Raw genomic sequence first — 17,414 nt, 5'->3', positions numbered from 1 at the left:
GGGCATAAAGGACTATAGTGATTTATCCAACTCTTTTTGAAGGTCCTTGGGAGACAAATGAAAAGTTGCATATTTTTCAACATCAACCAAAAGTAAACATATCCGTTCTTTAGGATAAACAGAATATTTACCACACTGAATTCTAATAATTTGAAAATATTAATTGTTTTTACAGGAGACAAGAAGAGCCATAAAGGAAGTGTTTCCCTCAAACCCATCTAGTATTAAGATGTAATAAGTTTCCACAAAAAAAAAAAACAAGAGTTAACATGAAACCAAAATTTGTGAAGAAATTTTTCCATATGCTGCAGAAATTAATATTCTTTCAAAAATATTTAAGAATTTCAAAGTGTGTGTTTGTGACATGAACGTGAATAGTAGTGAGAACAGAATGACTCACATTTGGTTTTGTGAGAAAAATGTGAGCGTTATAAGAATCAAAGGGGAGTTGTTTGTGTCAACTCAAATACATCAATAAATAGTAATCAGCCAGGTAATTCTGAAGAGTTCCTAAACACGGCAGCCTGATAGTAATAATCGTAAACAATCATCAGAATCATAAGCTTGAACAGAAACCATCATACAAAAAGTACTTCCACAGGGGCATATGCCCTTGTCTTCTGATTGACAACCTACTTCTTAATAATCACCATGACCAAATATTTCTTTTTAATTCTACTCAGTTGTGCCTTTAAAAAGTTGTCCCTTACTTCAACCTTTGAATATGCCTAGGGTACAACATGGTATGCAGATTCACATTGCATTGTTATGAAATTCCCCAGTAAACTTCATCTCAGAGACTCTCTGAATTTTCTATTTTTAAATTGGCAGTATGAGGAGTGAATAGCTTCAGGAATCAATAATTTTAAAAAAAAAACCTTGATCTCTCAGTACAGACACAAGTCTCCTCTTCCTGGCATAGCTCACCTTTAAGATTTCTGTTAGAGAAAATGTAAATAACATTCCCAGTTTTAAAACAGGAAAATTAGAATCTGAACCCAGGTCTTTCCAATTTAAAACCTAATGTCTTGAAAGCTGCAGGGATAACATCAGTAATGATTAAAGAATGAAATCATAAAAAGATACCAAAGAACATTTTGAATCTTCCAATATCAGTCAAAGACTGGAGCAAGCCTGTTCTTCAGAATGGTCTGGATTATTTATTTATTATTTACTTGAGTTGACACAGCAACTTTGATTCTGATATCTCTCATGTTTCTTTCATAATACCAAATCTGATTCATTTTATTATAACTGATATTCATGTTTCTAACATAAACATACACTTTGCAAATCGAGTTTTTTGAAAGAATATTCATTTTAGCAGGTTATTGAAGAATTTATTCACAAACTTTTGTTCATTAACTTGTGAATAAATAATTTATTCACAAAACTTTCATGTTATATCTTTCTTTTTGTGGAAGGCTACAACATTCTAACACTAGTTGTTAGGTGGGCTTTGGGAAACACTGCCTCTTACTTTATTTTCTGTCTCCTGTAAAAACTATCCATATGTTTTCTTTAAATGCCTTTGGGAATCCAGAGCAATAAATATTTTCTTTATCCTAAAGAACTGATATGTTTACTTTTTTGCTGATGTTGAGAGATAGATATGCATCAGCAAATGGCATCCCATGAGTTGCTTGTTTGAGGGAATTAGACTTTCTGGCCTAATGTGAATTGCTCAAATTTGTACATTTAATTCTTTAGAAAAAAAGAAAGAGGGGGGAATAGTAGTATTTCAGTTTCTCTGCAAGGGTTTGTCGAACTTTAGCATAGCAAACACATGCTAACTCATGTTCTCCATTCTCTCCTGGAAGAGAAAAGAGGATTTAAGAAGCCTCTGCTATGTTTCTAGAGTGTTGGATGACCAACACAAAACTAGGATGAGCCAAGCACCTACTGAGACCTCAGAATCCACAAACTATTAATCACAAGAAGCCCGTTTTCTCACTGGCTTTTTGAAGTGGACTAAATATGCTGCATTTGTAATGACTATGAAAAACAGAATTATACCTGCATTAGAGCAGAAACATTGGTACCTGCCTTTATGAACATTTCATAATGAAGAAAACTAAGGTATGGTATCAGTACTTCTGTTTTAAAAACAATCACCCATGTTTGACAAATCAGGAAAACGTGTCTTGCTGAAAGAAATGTCATTTGAATAAATAATTGACCATATTGACATGAAATAACAGCATGAAAATTGCCTATGATACAATTATAACATGTGACTCTGTATATAGCAACAATTAGAATGTTAATGAATCCTATTTACCTTGACGACACAATACCTAAGTGGGTCATTTGTATTTTTAGCATGTAGGTGCTATCTTTTTTTTTTTTAAGCTGAGGATCGAACCCAGGGCCTTGCACTTGCTAGACAAGTGCTCTACCACTGAGCTAAATCCCCAACCCAATGCTGATTTTTTTTTCTTCGAGACAGGGTTTCTCTGTGTAGCTTTGTGCATTTCATAGGTGCTATCTTTAATGAAGAATTAGCTGATGATAATAATATTATCCTCCTTGAAATGGAATAGTAACCAAAGTAACAGTAGGCTAGTATTAATTACTGGTTTCTTATACACAAAGGAAAGCATTAAGTATTTTCTATGTTGCTACTCATTCATCAAATATTTACAGAAGTTGCTAGTCACAACTTTTGTCATGTCTGAAATAAAGTCATGAACAAATTAGTTTTTCCTTTAAAGAGTGGAATACATATCTATAAAGAGAGACATTAAAGTTTTTGGTGACTTTAAAGGTGTGTGTTTGTGTGTGTTGTCCTGATGTTCAGAGAATAAAATGATACCTAGGGAAGATGAATATCATTCCCAAGGTCATAGGTGATTACACAGAGTCTGGATTTGAACCTGACACTAAGGATTTTGCTCTTCATTGTATCATTGCATTTCTGTGCTTCCCGTATTATTGTTGATTAGATGCCCCACTGGCCTGATTTTGATACCAACTGTCCAAGCTCTTTTATCTGTTTCTTTAGTACATCTAGCCAGCCGGCAGCAAGCACGTACTAGTTGCTCTTCCAGGAAATGGGGACATCATCTCCATGAGTGAGCATATTCTGAGGTAGGTGAGTACTGTGTGAGAGTCGGCCCTACTCCCTCTGTTTGTCTGATTCCATCCCTGAGGCAGATTCTGATCCTATTCTTACATTACATAGAAGAGGCTCTTTCTGTGTCTAAGCAACGTTCATTTTCATTTGAATCAATGTATCACAGTTGAACAGATGCTCATGAATGAATGCTAATGTCATTTAACAGATGCTCCTGGGAAAGAGCCCTCCCATTTTGACTTTCAACAGTTTGGCGACATTTCTTTCCATGAGAAGCTCTTTAAATCCATACCAGTTTTGAATTTGGGTATGAAGAAAACCAAGTACCCAAGATCCTTAGAGATTCTTTGATTAGTTTCCACTTTTCAAGTGTGGATTCATACTGATAGTGACTTATCAAAAATTCAGCCATAGAATTTAATTAGGTTTCCTAGATGCTATCCATTACAAGGACTTCAAAACTTGGGAACACACTAAGCTAACCTCCAGAGTTTGTGAAAACAGACATCCGGATGTAGATCAGTGAAAGTAACAGGAAAGCCAAGAGCCAGACACAAACTGGATGTCAAAGATAAAAGACTTTAAATTAGATTTCATAAAAATTCAAAACATTTGCTCTTTGAAAGACACTATATTAGTTGTTGTGGGCAAAATCACAGAATACCACAGATTTATGATTTTAACAATAGAAACTTATTTTTCATAGCTCTGGAGGCTGGATCATCAAGACCATGGGCTGGCAAGATTGTTTTCCTGTGGAACATTTTCTCTTTGGGCTTGAAATTTGTCTTTTTTCTGTACACATGACCCCAGTGTCATGCTGTGTGTGTGTGATTTACCTTTCAGGTTCCTATGAAGACAGTAGTCAAATGGGATGAAGACCCAACCTAATAGCCACAGTTTAAGAGAATCACCTTTCTAAATAAAGTGTCTTTTCTGCTGAATCCATTTGGTTGTGTGTGTGTATGTGTTTTCAAGGCATATTGTGTAACAAATATAATCAAAGAGATGGAGACTATCAACTTGATAGTGAGGTGGCATGGGAGGGGTTTGAGGTAGGATGGCTGAGAGGGACTAGAAAAAGAAAAGGGAGGGAAAGTGGCATCATTCTATTTCAATTAAAACTTTTTTTAAAAGGTTCTAGCCAACTCTAGTCATGTTGAGTTATTGGGAATTGGGTCTTAAACATATGGGTTAAGGAGATGGGACACAGTCTATCCATTTATAAACTGAAAAAAAGACAAGCTACTTGATTCAATAAAATACTGATAATAGATATATTTGGCAAGAAATTTATAGAATTTAGGAAGATACTTTAAGACTTTGGGAGGTATCTCAGTGTGAAGTACAATAAAAAAGAAGACAACTGGCTTAAGAAAATAATCAGGAGATTCTTTTTTTAATATATGTACATGATTTTTAATTTATTTTTTATTATTATGTGTTTTAATTTTATACATCAGCCATGGGTCCCCTGTCCTCCCCCCCCCGCCCACACCCCCACCTTCCCCACAGCCCCTCCCCACCATTCCCATGTTCTCCAGGACCAAGACTCCCCTGGGGATTCATTTAAACCTGGTGGATTCAGTACAGGCAGGTCCAGTCCCCTCCTTCCAGGCTGGGCATGTGTCCCTGTGTAAGCCCAAGGTTCCAAACAGCCAGCTCATGCACCAAGGACAGGTCCTGGTCCCACAGACTGGGTGCCTCTCAAACAGATCAAGCTATTCAATTGTCTCACTTATCCAGAGGGCCTGATCCAGCTGGGGGCTCCACAGCCTTTGGTTCATAATTTATGTGCTTCCATTCGATTGGCTATTTGTCCCTGTGCTTTGTGCAATCTTGGATTCAACAATTCATGCTCTTGCAGTACTCCTCTTTCTCGACAGTTGGACACCTGGGGCCTGGCTGAGGATCTCTGCATCCACTTCCATCAGTTATTGGATGAGAGTTCCAAGATGACTGTTAGGGTGTTTAGTCATCTGATCACCAGACTAGGTCAGATCAGGCCCTCCCTCGACCACTACCAGCAGTCTACAGAGGATATATCATTGTGGATTTTTGGGTACCTCTCAAGCACTCTGCCTATTCCTGTTCTCATGTGGTCTTCATTTATCATGGTCTGTTATTCCTCATTCTCCCTTTCTATTCTTGATCCAGCTGGGATCTCCTGTTCCCCTAAGCTTTCTTTCCCTCAAATCTTGACCTTCATTACTCCCACTGTCGCCCAGGTTGTTCATGTAGATCTCATCCATTTCTCTGTCATTGGGTGATCCCTGGGTCTTTCCTAGGGTCCCGTTTTCTAGGTTGCCTCCCTGAAGTTGTGTAGCAGTCTAGTCATCTTTGTTTTACATCTAGTATCCTCCTATGAGTGAGTACATACCATGTTTGTCCTTTTGAGTCTGGGTTACCTCACTCAGGATGATTTTTTCTAGATCCATCCATTTGCCTGCAAACCTCATGATGGCATTGTTTTTCTCTGCTGAATAGTACTCCATTGTGTATATGTACCATATTTTCTTCATCCATTCCTCAGTTGAAGGGCATCTAGGTTGTTTCCAGGTTCTGGCTATTACAAACAATGCTGATATGAACATCGCTGAGCAAATGCCCTTGTGGTATGATTGAGCATTCCTTGGGTATATGCCCAAGAGTGCTACAGCTAGGTCTTGGGGGAGATGGATTCCCAATTTTATAAGGAAGCACCATATTGATTTCCAAAGTGGCTGTCCAAGCTTGCATGCCCATTTCTTAATTGGAGTGTTGGGCATTTTGATGTCTAATTTCTTGAGTTCTTTATATATTCTGGATATCAGCCCTCTGTCAGATGTGGGGTTGGTAAAGACCTTTTCCCATTCTGTAGGCTGTTGCTTTGTCTTGTTGACCATATCCTTTGCTCTACAAAAACTTCTCAGTTTCAACAGGTCCCATTGATTGATTGTTTCTCTCAGTGTCTGTGCTACTGGTGTTATATTTAGAAAGTGATCTCCGGTGCCAATGTGTTCAAGAGTACTTCCTACTTTCTCTTCTATCAGGTTCAGAGCAACTGGATTTATGTTGAGGTCTTTGATCCACTTGGACTTAAGTTTTGTGCATGGTGACAGATATGGATCTATTTGCAGCCTTCTACACATTGACATCCAGTTATGCCAGCACCATTTGTTGAAGATGGTTTCTTTTTTCATTGTACATTTTTGGCTTCATTGTCAAAAATTTTATGTTCATAGGTGTGTGGGTTAATGTCAGGGTCTTCAATTCGATTCCATTGGTCCACATGTCAGTTTTTATGCCAGTACCAAGCTGTTTTTATTACAGTAACTCTATAGTAGAGCTTGAGGTCGGGGATTGTGATGCCTCCAAAGGTTGTTTTATTGTACAGGATTCTTTTGGCTATCCTGGGCTTTTTGTTTTTCCATATGAAGTTGAGTATTATTCTTTCCAGATCTGTGAAGAATTGTGTTGGTAATTTGATGGGAATTGCGTTGAACCTGTAGATTGCTTTTGGTAAGATCGCCATTTTTACTATGTTAATCCTGCCTATCCATGAGCATGGGAGGTCTTTCCATTTTCTGACATCTTCTTCAATTTCTTTTTTCAGGGACTTAAAGTTCTTGTCATATAGGTCCTTCACATGCTTAGTTAGAGTAACCCCAAGGTATTTTATATCATTGGTGGCTATTGTAAAGGGTGATATATTTCTGATTTCCTTCTCAACCTGTTTGTCTATTGTATATAGGAGGGCTACTGATTTTTTTCAGTTGATCTTGTATCCTGCTATGTTAAGTAGGAGATTCTTAACTGGCTGAACTGTAAGTCAGTTGACATTGCCTGCTATTATAAATTACATCAGTTACTAAGTCATTAAAAAACAAACAACTATCAAAAATCCCCTCACTGAAAATTTGACAAACAGGGGCTGTGACGGCTATCCTTGGTTGTCAATTGACTATATCTGGAATTAACTAAGACCCAAGCAGTTGGGTACACCTGTGAGGAATTTTTCTTAATTAAATCACTTAAAGTGGAAGGACTCACTTTTGAGATGGGAAGAGCCACCTTTAATCTGGCCATGCCTTCTACTGGCAGCCTATATAAAAGACATGGAAGAAGGAATCTTCTTCTCTTTACCTGCTTATCCTCACTCTGGCTGGCAAGTCCACACCTTCACTGGCATCAGGTTCTTCTTAGGGATTCTGACATAGACTGAAGATCAGCTGAGACATCTAGCATTGTAGACTGAACAACTACTTGATTCTTGGACTTTCTCTTGGGAGACAGCTATTGTTAGAATAATTGGACCCACAGACTATAAGCCATTCTAACAAATCCCAATTTACATGTTATAGCACCAACTAATTTACAATACACCTGATAGCAAATATCATCAAAGATGCTCAAAACCTGTTACCATTATTTCTAAGATGAATAATATCTGACAGGCTTCACATGAATTTCTTATCATTAGTAAAATATCTTATGTTAAATTTAATGTTTTCTGTTTCTTTTTCTTTGATTCATCTATTAATGTCATTTTGCTGGTATTGTTTATCCTTATTAATGTCTAGAAGTTCCTTATAGTTTACAGGTGTTAATCCTTTGCCTAGGGGCTGGAGAAAGGATTTAGGAACTAAAGCACCTACCATACAAGCATGAAGACCTGAGTTCAGATGCTTAGCACCCGCAGAAAAAGCCAAGCATGTAACCGCAGAACTGGGAGAAAAAAAAAAAAAACAGGAGAATTCTAAAGCCTGCTGGCCAGCCAGTTAGCTGATCAGTGAGACTCAGCTAGTGCTGCTCTTCCAAAAACAAGGTGGTAAGCAATTAAGGAAGACTCCTGACATTGAAGTCTTGCCCCTATGTGCATGCATGTACACACACACATGCCCACACACTAACATGTATGCACACAAGCACACTAAGAAAAGCATTTGCCCATTACATGTAATATATATTCTCCAGCTTGCCATTGTACATCAGTTTTGTTAACCATGTCTTTTAGTGTTGAAAATTCTCAATTATGTAGTGTCATCTTGAAATTTTTTTAAAGTTTGTCAGCCTTGATGCAACAGTGAGATGTTTAGTAAGATTTACCCTTGACCAGTTAAAAACCATTTTCCTATATGTCACAGCATTTCAATACAATTTTTTCTGAAATTAACTTTCATAGTTATTAATTCTTATGTTGATGTAACCACTCTGTAACAAAAAAATGGTAAAAGTTTGAACATATGCATCAGAAAATAAGATATACAAATGCTGATAGGCACAGAAGATATGTTCAGTATCTTTATGACAGAAAAAAAAAGAGTAAATAAGACTGCAATGAGATTCCACTACACACTCAGTTGCATGACTGCAATGAAAAAGACTAGGAGTGGCCAGGATATGGACAGACAAATCGCCACAGTGGCTGTGGATATATGAGAACAAAACTCCTTTGGAAAACAACTTGGCATTATTCTAGGAAGCTAAAAAGACATTATAGAATGCTATAATCCCAATACTAGTTATTTTGTTTATCCAAGTGAAATGAAACCTTCCTTATAAATCATATATATAAATGTTAATAGCCATAACATATAAATGTTAATAGCAGTCCTATTTATTATGGACAAAAATTCAAAGTCATGCCCAAAAATGTTAACAAGGGAATAGATAAACAGATTATGACTCTGTCTAGATAACAGAAAAACACACATAAATAAAAAGCATAACCTACTGAGATAGCTAGAAACATGGAGAAATCTCAAAACTATACCAAAGGAAAAGAGCCATTGATTCCCATATATCAAATTCTATAGCAGGAAATTAACTGAGAATAACATAAAACTTATCAATATGGCCTGGAGCTGAGAGGGAGATAGCCAAATATAGAGATTGTAGAAAAGTTTTAGAGTTATATGACTATTCATGGTGGTAGGTCTATGGGTATATATGTCTCTCAAAATTCACCAACTTTTCATCATAATTGGTACTCTGCGTAGTAACTAAAATTCATTAGGTTCAAAAATCTTATATACTTAACTAGAATTGGGGAGTCTAGGGATGAGTATCTTCAAAATTCCCATCTGTAGCTAGTTTTAAATTCAGACATACAGGAGAATGGCAGGATGTAACTAAGTGCAGCCACCCCTGAGCTGCCCCACACTAAGGCAACCACACAGCTTCTGCATGATGTCTCCACTCCCTTCCACACCATTCTCTACCAAGAGAAGGTGACCACTTAACTGACAGTTCTGGAAACCTCAACTGAAAAGCAGAAAGTCATTTAATTTCTTGCTCTTGTGAATTCCAGTCTATGCTGGGAACCAGTGCCCTCAATACAGTGATTTGTGGCTTGAGACCCAAGAGCCTCTGTTGTCTTTACCACTAGGCTTCGAAGAGCTCACTAGTCATAGTTAGCTGGCATCCTGAAAGGGGGAATGGAGAGCAGATCACAGGCCTGCAAATTAGTGTGTCTCACTTCTCATATTTCATCCTTTATGAAAACAGCCTCACCTAGACATAGAAAAATGTGAAAATAGCCTAGCTGTGCACCCAGGAGGAAAGGGAAGTAAGTTGAATTAATGGCTAGCTAGTCTCTGATACATAGTGATAATGTATAAAGTCCTGTAATTAAATAAGGAAAGAACATCTTGCTGTAGTGTTGCACATTTGTAATTCCAGTATTTCAGGGGCTAAATAAGTCAGAGCATGAGTTCAAGACCAGCCTTGGTGATGTGACAATACTGTCATGTAGCAGAAATCTTAAAGGTTTCTTTAGGTCTTATTAATAAAAACAAACCCAGGGCCTAGTATTGGGGTGAATACTGGAAGATCAGAGAAGCAGAACAAGCCACAGATACCTCACCATGCCAATTCCTCAGGTGATCCTGTTTCCTCAGACTGGATGCTTCTCAGCTGAACTGTGCTGCTCAAAAGCCTAAAAGCTTAACCAGCTCTAAGTTCATGGTCCTCACACCTTATCTACCTTTCTGCCTCTTGTCATCACTTCCTGGGATAAAAGACATGTGTCACCATGCCTGGCTTTGAATTCACAGAGATCCAGTTGGATCTCTGCCTCTGGAATGCTAGGATTAAAGGCATGTGCTACCACTGCCTAACCTCTATGTTTAATATTATGGCTGTTCTGTTCTCTGACGCCCAGATAAGTTTATTGTGGTGCACAATATATCAACCACACTGTCTCAAACAAACAAAAACAAATTAATAAAAAGTAAGCAAAACATTGACATACAAATATGTTTAATTAATAATGACAGAGAAAAATAAAAACACACTAAGGTGAGCATCTTCACACTTGGTTGATTGACAAGAAATCAAATCTCTGAAGAGTTCAAGTGTTTTCCAAGATGGTGCAGCAGTCACTCTCACTGTCTGTCTGTCTGTCTCCTGTGGCTTAACATAGAGTTCTGCTGCCCAGTTCATGTACAGACTTACAGTGGCAACCTTCACAAAGGGGTGGGATGTGGTAACTAAGCATGGCACCTTCCCTAAAGGATACCAGTACAAATGAGTCCTACTTGCCCATACATAGTAGTAAACACCTGTGCTAATTTTCACATAGCCTTCATTGACTCTTCTATCTTTATCTCAAATTTACTATTGTTTTGCTATGTATTCTGGGTTTACTCTCCAGAAAAACTACTTGTACCTAAATCTTTGTTCCATAATCTGTCCATAAGAAAAGCAAAAAAGGCCTCAGAATACAATGATTCTTTCTGCTCTTGTCTCTGATTGAAGGATAAATTTGTATAAAACCTTCCTGTGAAATAATTCAGCATTATGTAGCAAATTTCAAGAAATAAATCATAACTAAATCCTAGAGAACTCTGTGCACTAATATACTATGAGACATGTATGAGGTTATTCACAATAGCCGTTGAGAACTCACAAAAAGCATGCAATGGTCCACATACAATAGGCTTCATGTTGAGACTGAAGACGTGAGGACAAGTTTAAGTAAAGTCCAGATGTTTACTCTCTTATATTCATGAGATACAATCTCATGCTACCAGTCAAGAGATGTCATTTCTTGTTTGACTCAATCCTTTATTCCTACAATAGATTATAAGAGTTTTCTTGTGTCAATGATCTCTGCAGTTGAATAAGTCTCTTCAAAGAGAGCTGAGCATGTAGCTCAGTGGTGGACTGCTTATTTTGCATGTGCAAGGCCCTAGGTTCTATTTTCCAGCACTAAACACACACACACACACACACACACACACACACACACACACACACACTCCCTTCAAGAAGCCCAGAGTCCAGTGGTTACAGTAGTGTATAGTCAAATAAGCTAAACAAGTCACATGCTGGTATGAGGGCAAGTAGAAGGGTGTGCAGTCCAGAGTTTATGAATGCAAAGGCTGAGTAACAGAGACTTAGGTTTGAGTTTAGCTCAGTTTATTGACAGTTGTTTTTTCCTGAGTGAATTGTCAACATCTCTGAGCTTTATTGTCCTATGAAATGTACTGATAGGGACAGTAGAAAACTAAAGAGCTAGTGAGTACTTTGTAGAGGGCTACAAAGTGCACCCAGCTGATAATGCTGGCTCTTATGGAACAGAGGATGAGGCAAGGGCAAAAGGATTCTTTTGAAGGATGAAGAAAGGCTCAACAATGTCAATGTCAAGCCCACAAACAGAGTTTATTTGAATGCTAGAGTGAGTAAAATCAGGAATTAAATGTTTCCTCCTAATAGCTAGATTTAGGAGTTCTTGAAATTATTAATCAGCTTAGGAAGAATAATTCTCAAGATATGGAGGTTAAGCAAACCTTTGGTACTTTGCCATAAAGAGCAGCCACTGATGACCAAACTTGAACCTCTAGAACATGCTGCCCTTTGTATGTCAACCATACAACCTTTGGGTGGGGCTTTAGTTTTTCCCATTTATCATTTCCCATTTTCGTCTTGAGTGACTTTACTTTTTCATACAAAATTTCATCTCCAAGTCTCTCTTAACACTGACATACAGCTTTTATCATCTACCTTGGTCAACTTTGTTCAAGAACTAGAAGTAAATTATGTATTTTCCATTAAAAAACCAATTAACGGATCCTCTCAATTGTTCAATTATATAATCTGATTCTATATATTCTGTATTTCCATATTCTTCCTTGTTCAATAATATGCAAATTCTAAAATTAGTCATTTAATGTATTATTTAGATCTTCTCAAGCATGGATGCTGAGAATTGTGTCTAATGTAACAGATACATATTGACTCAAGCGATAGGTCTAGAAAATAAATCTTTATATATGTTATGTCAATTACTAATAGACTTTTCAGCTCTAATCCCCTAGTGCTATGAAACCCTAAAGTGTTCATCCTTCTCTATAAACTGATATTTTCACTCCTACATATTGTCTCAGTGATGCTTAAACTTGCGCCTCCCTTTCCTGAAGATTTGTATTTGTACATTTAGTCACCTGGCCTCATTATTGATAATAATACTGCTACATGCTGATCAATTAATAGCTATTCAAAGTCTCTGACATGTTTGCAACTGCCCATGATCTTCTCATCATGCAATGATGTGTTCAACATGCCAAATGCTAGGGTCAGAGTTGAGGAAGAAAATGAGTTCAACTCTGATGGTCTTTCATACAAATGCCTATGGTTCTTATCTACTATGTCTTGAAGCCTGTTTTGGAATTTCTGCTTACCTCTTTGGATCTTTTGGATACATTCTTCTATCATGTTTGAGAGTGCTTCAAACTGAATTGGTGTATTTGAGCTCTTCTTCCCATCTAAGATTGTATGTTTGGGGTCAGCAGGAAGATAAATATACCACAGTCTCTGCCCTCTTGAGGTCAGTCATCTCATAATACAGATGACATGAAACCAACACTGGAATAAGCAGCATTCTAGTGTATGTGGAGGATTTCTCAGTGGATAACACCTATAATGACATGTAAATGACAGTTAGATTACATAGAGCATGCAGACCATTGAGAAGAACCATGATGCCTCTTTTCTTCCACGGAAACATCCCAGCGTTCACTCTCAGAATATTACCCTAATTCAGTACACATTCACCCTGAGAGTTTTGTCAGCTCTAACCTCAGTTAAAAAGGTGTTGACAATCTACTAAAAACAGTGAAATACACAGAAGTGTTCTTTTTTTATGCTTTACAAAACATTCCAGATGACATTTTGCAATCCTGGTAATGACTGACAGCCCATGAATCACAATTATCAAGCTTTCCATTTCCAGTGAGGCTATTTCTCTGCAAGGGCTGGGTCAATCTCCTCAACCCATTGCAGTTACGGAAGAAAAGAGGGACTACAGATAAGCACCATGCAAAAGGTTGAAGTTGCAGATAGCCAGTAAACATCCATCTATGAATTCAGATAGCATTGAAGGGTGTGTGTGTGTGTGTGTGTGTGTGTGTGTGTGTGTGTGTGTATTTAGTTTGTTCTTGTATATGTGTATACATATACAGAGTATATACATATACAGTAGATAAATAGATAGATAGATAGATAGATGATAGATAGATAGATAGATAGATAGATAGATAGATAGATGAAATTCTAGCACTCAATTGTCTCTTCACCTCCAGTGCTTCACTCTGTCTGATATAAAACAGACTCAAAATGTTTGATGGCTGGATTAATTAATTTTATGACCTAAAATGTTCAATTCAAGAAGTGATGAGTTTCCACTATTGCCCTCAATTATTTTGACTTGACAATTTTTATTTTGTCTGTCTCCTCTTCTCCTCTCTCTCTCTACCCAGGATTCTGAATTCATTCTTTCCGTGACATTTCCTCTCTGGGCCTCATGTAATTCACAAGGCTATTATTATGCACTTTAGTATTAGAACAACATGAACCTTAGAAAGTAGTGTTAATGGAATTCTAATAGAAAAAAATAAGATAAATTATTAAGATGACTTGTAATTTGTATCACTTTGCATCTCTCTTAAAAGAAAAAAAGGGAGAGTGAGGAAAAGGGAAGGGAGAGGTTGGCTTTTGCTGGATGTAAGTAGATAGGTCCCTGAGAGCGACCAGAATACCTAATGCACTAATCATAAAAGGTGCATAGCCCACTAATGATTTGTGGAGACACAGAAGCCTGCCTAGTTGAATTTAAATTTTGATCTTCCAGCTGCTAATTGTGACCTCATGTCATTTTCTTAAGCTTTTTGTTGTTCAGTTTCCTCATCTGGAAAATGGAAATGATACCATAAATTTGTGCGGTTAAAATAATAATTGATAAAAATAATATAATAGATACAATGAAGACAGCCTCCGAGGGTTGTTGTAAAAAGTATAAAATGTTAGCTCAACAACTGACTCATAGGCCCTATGAAAGGAGCAGTATTAAAGCCACACAGGCAGGTTACTGCTAAGTTTAGAGTTCAGAGGGATGAAGAATGCAGTTATATGGCTTGGTATAGTGTGTACCAGAGTTCACTGGAAAGAGAGACTAAATGTTCTAGAATGGTAAATACTTGGCTTCTATGCCTTCACTACTCCCATCTGTGCCTATGACAAACATTTCATATAAACTATGGAATTTGTTCTCTCTAAGTCTGGACACGATTTTTTTCTGCTGATACCAAACCGGGTTATCCATAAACGAGAGAGAAAACCTGCAGTTTGAAACTATTTTCTTTCTACCTCTGCTGGAGGTTCACTATAGGATCAGTCACCAGGGATAGAAGAGAAAGTGGGAAGTAGCCTTGAGCTCACTGGCACAGGAGACCACATCCTGAATATAACAGCAGTAGCACAGACACTGAGAGCAACAATCAATAAATGGGATCTCCTGAAACTGAGAAGCAAAGTCTACAGAATGGGAAAAGATCCTCATCAACCCAACATCTGATAGAGGGCTGATCTCCAAAATATATAAAGAACTCAAGAAACTCGACTCATTTTCTGATCCATGTCTTTTTTACATCGCCATAGAGACACATTCCACTGAGAAACAGAAGAGGAGGACTTTGACAGGAGATGTACCAGTTTGAGTGGATTCCAGCCATCAGCTCAGCCTCTTGTTCAATGACATTTACAAGGGACCACCTCTAGAGGGAGCTAACATTGCTATCTTAGTCCATAAGTGAACGGGCGAAAAAGGTCAAATAGAAAACATTTTAAGTATCCAAGATCTGGTAAGTCAGAACATTGTCCCTCGTTCCTGTACTTCCAAGGGACCCAGGAAGTATTACCACAGGTAAGTGATAAAATGAAGCAACCAATCCCTAAAGAAGAGGGGAAAAAATATCCTACAAAGAAGTGGCTTGTTTGTAAATTCCTTCACTTCATATATGCCAAGTAAAAGAAGAAAAAAATATGCCTACACATTTCTTTCCCAAACCCTTCTCAACAGTGACATTGCTTTCTTCTTAATTTTCTATGATCCATCTTAATTTTCTTTAATCCATCTAATGCCATCAATAAAACATTAATTAACATAGAAAGGGAGGCTATCAGAAGAGAAAATAGGAAATATATGATTGACTATCATACGTATCCTGACTTAGAAGACATTTTCAATTCGACATTCAAGTTTCCACCCAGGCTCAAGCAGTGCAAGGCTGAGGACAAGTGTGTAGAATCTGCAACTCTACATATTTTGTTAAGACTTGGCCGGTTCTCTGCAACATCAAAAAGTTTCCAGATTATATTCAACTAAACAGAACAGTAAACAATAAGCACCGACTGAATCAGACTTTAAAAATATAGCTTGGGGCTGGCAGTTGACAGATGAACCACCATTCTCTGCAGCTGAATGGGGCTCTGAAATTGTAGCCTAGGAACCAGACAAGCAAAGAGGTAATACTGTCAGACAACAGCCACCCTGACCTCCCAGAGGCAACGGTTTAGTACTGCAAAGGCAATGCCAAAAAAAGAGTCCATGGGGCCACAGACAGGCTGCTAGAGGTCCTGCCTCTCAGGGAAAGGAACCAACTTCCATCCCACAATTTCCATAACAGAGAGAGAGAGAGAGACAGACAGAGAGAGAGAGAGAGAGAGAGAGAGAGAGAGAGAGAGAGAAATTATCAGATTGCAGCCAAGATAAAACTAACCTCCTCTAACTTTTCCCAGACTCCTCCACCCTTAACTGCAAAGGGCTTACAAGCAGAAGATCTGGGAACTCAGCATATGCTAAAACAGTCTCTTGTGTTCTAATTAGTGGACTGAACAGGTCTGAAGGATGATGGGGATCAGGGGATTAAAAGAAAAGAGTGTCAAAGGGACTGCATTTCACCTTCAGCCACCCTTAGGCCAGAAAACATATTAGGAAAAAAAGAAATTGAAAGCAAAGGGGCTCCAATATGACATGTCTCACAGCAGTGTTATCCTTAGGAAAACTGTAGAGGCCTTTGAAGAGAAAGTGAATATGGCATAAGGTGGTAAATGCTTGGCTAAGAACTTTGTGGTGTCATACCCACCAGGGGGCCTCACAGTCAAAGTTGCAGACACTTGCCACCTCTTTCCAGTTCATCCTGAATGTGGCTGGAAAATTCATCTTCTCAAGTTGTACTTTAATCACAGGCCCACGTACACTTCTTACACCTTCTAGAAATCAAAACTTATGTATCAAATTACTCTTAGTCTTCAACATAAAACCCAGCTCCTACTGGGGAACTCACTTACATGTAGAATAATAAACTGAAGAGTCCTAGCCAGAGCAGAAATAACATGCTTTGGTGCCCAACAGATTGGCTCTCAGTGTCAGCCTTGCACTGGACAACTGGCACATCTTTCCATTGCTGAATTTTCTCAGCCACTTGTATAAAACAAAGATGACACCAAATCCCATAGTACTTGTCATAACTTCTTCATGCTCCATGGCATCCTAAACTGTTCTGAGATTTAGATGGCAGTGCCATTAAGTAGCTCCATAGAAAACACAAACCTCAACAAATCAAAGGTCCCAGAAAAAAAAAAAAATACTGCTATATGACTGTCGCTGGATTGGATTCATGATTATACAGGTTATATTTTCCTCCTAAATTTGACTTCCACAGTATAACAAGTAAATCACCTGCAGTTGTTTTTTGTTTGTTTATTTGTTTGTTTGTTTGTTTTGGTTGTTGTATGTCTTCTGTTTTTTTTTTACCTTCTTTGTCCTTTGGCAGAAGGTAACTTTTACATACAGGCAGCTATATGGCACTCACATGCTAACTGTGCCCTTCCATGTTTCTGTGCACATCTTACCTTCGCCACTGAACTGCCATTTGTTTGTTCTGGTTTCCTCAAAGAACAAGGGTCAGTTTTCATCTTTTAAAAGGTGATTCAAAATGAAAATGGATCTGAAATGAAAATGAACTGGCGTTCATCATCTTGAGATCTAAATTCAAATGTATATTATTCTTCAAAG

At 37.8% G+C, this 17,414-nt stretch overlaps 1 long non-coding RNA gene across 2 annotated transcripts in view; it reads left to right on the top strand.

Annotated features, from left to right (window-relative positions):
* LOC118582288 overlaps positions 1-3,985 on the top strand; it is a 110,154-nt gene extending 106,169 nt beyond the window's left edge. Inside the window, exons 5-6 of one of the 2 annotated variants that reach the window (XR_004944753.1) lie at positions 3,005-3,090; positions 3,923-3,985. This is a non-coding gene — a long non-coding RNA (uncharacterized LOC118582288). Of the gene's footprint in view, positions 1-3,004; positions 3,095-3,922 lie in introns of both variants that reach the window. The other variant, XR_004944754.1, reaches the window with a different exon arrangement.
* Positions 3,986-17,414: the final 13,429 nt, after the last annotated feature.

The sequence above is a fragment of the Onychomys torridus genome, chromosome 4 (genome assembly GCF_903995425.1).
Source record: "Onychomys torridus chromosome 4, mOncTor1.1, whole genome shotgun sequence".
NCBI lineage: Eukaryota > Metazoa > Chordata > Mammalia > Rodentia > Cricetidae > Onychomys > Onychomys torridus.
This window is presented reverse-complemented; position numbering and strand designations above follow the sequence as displayed.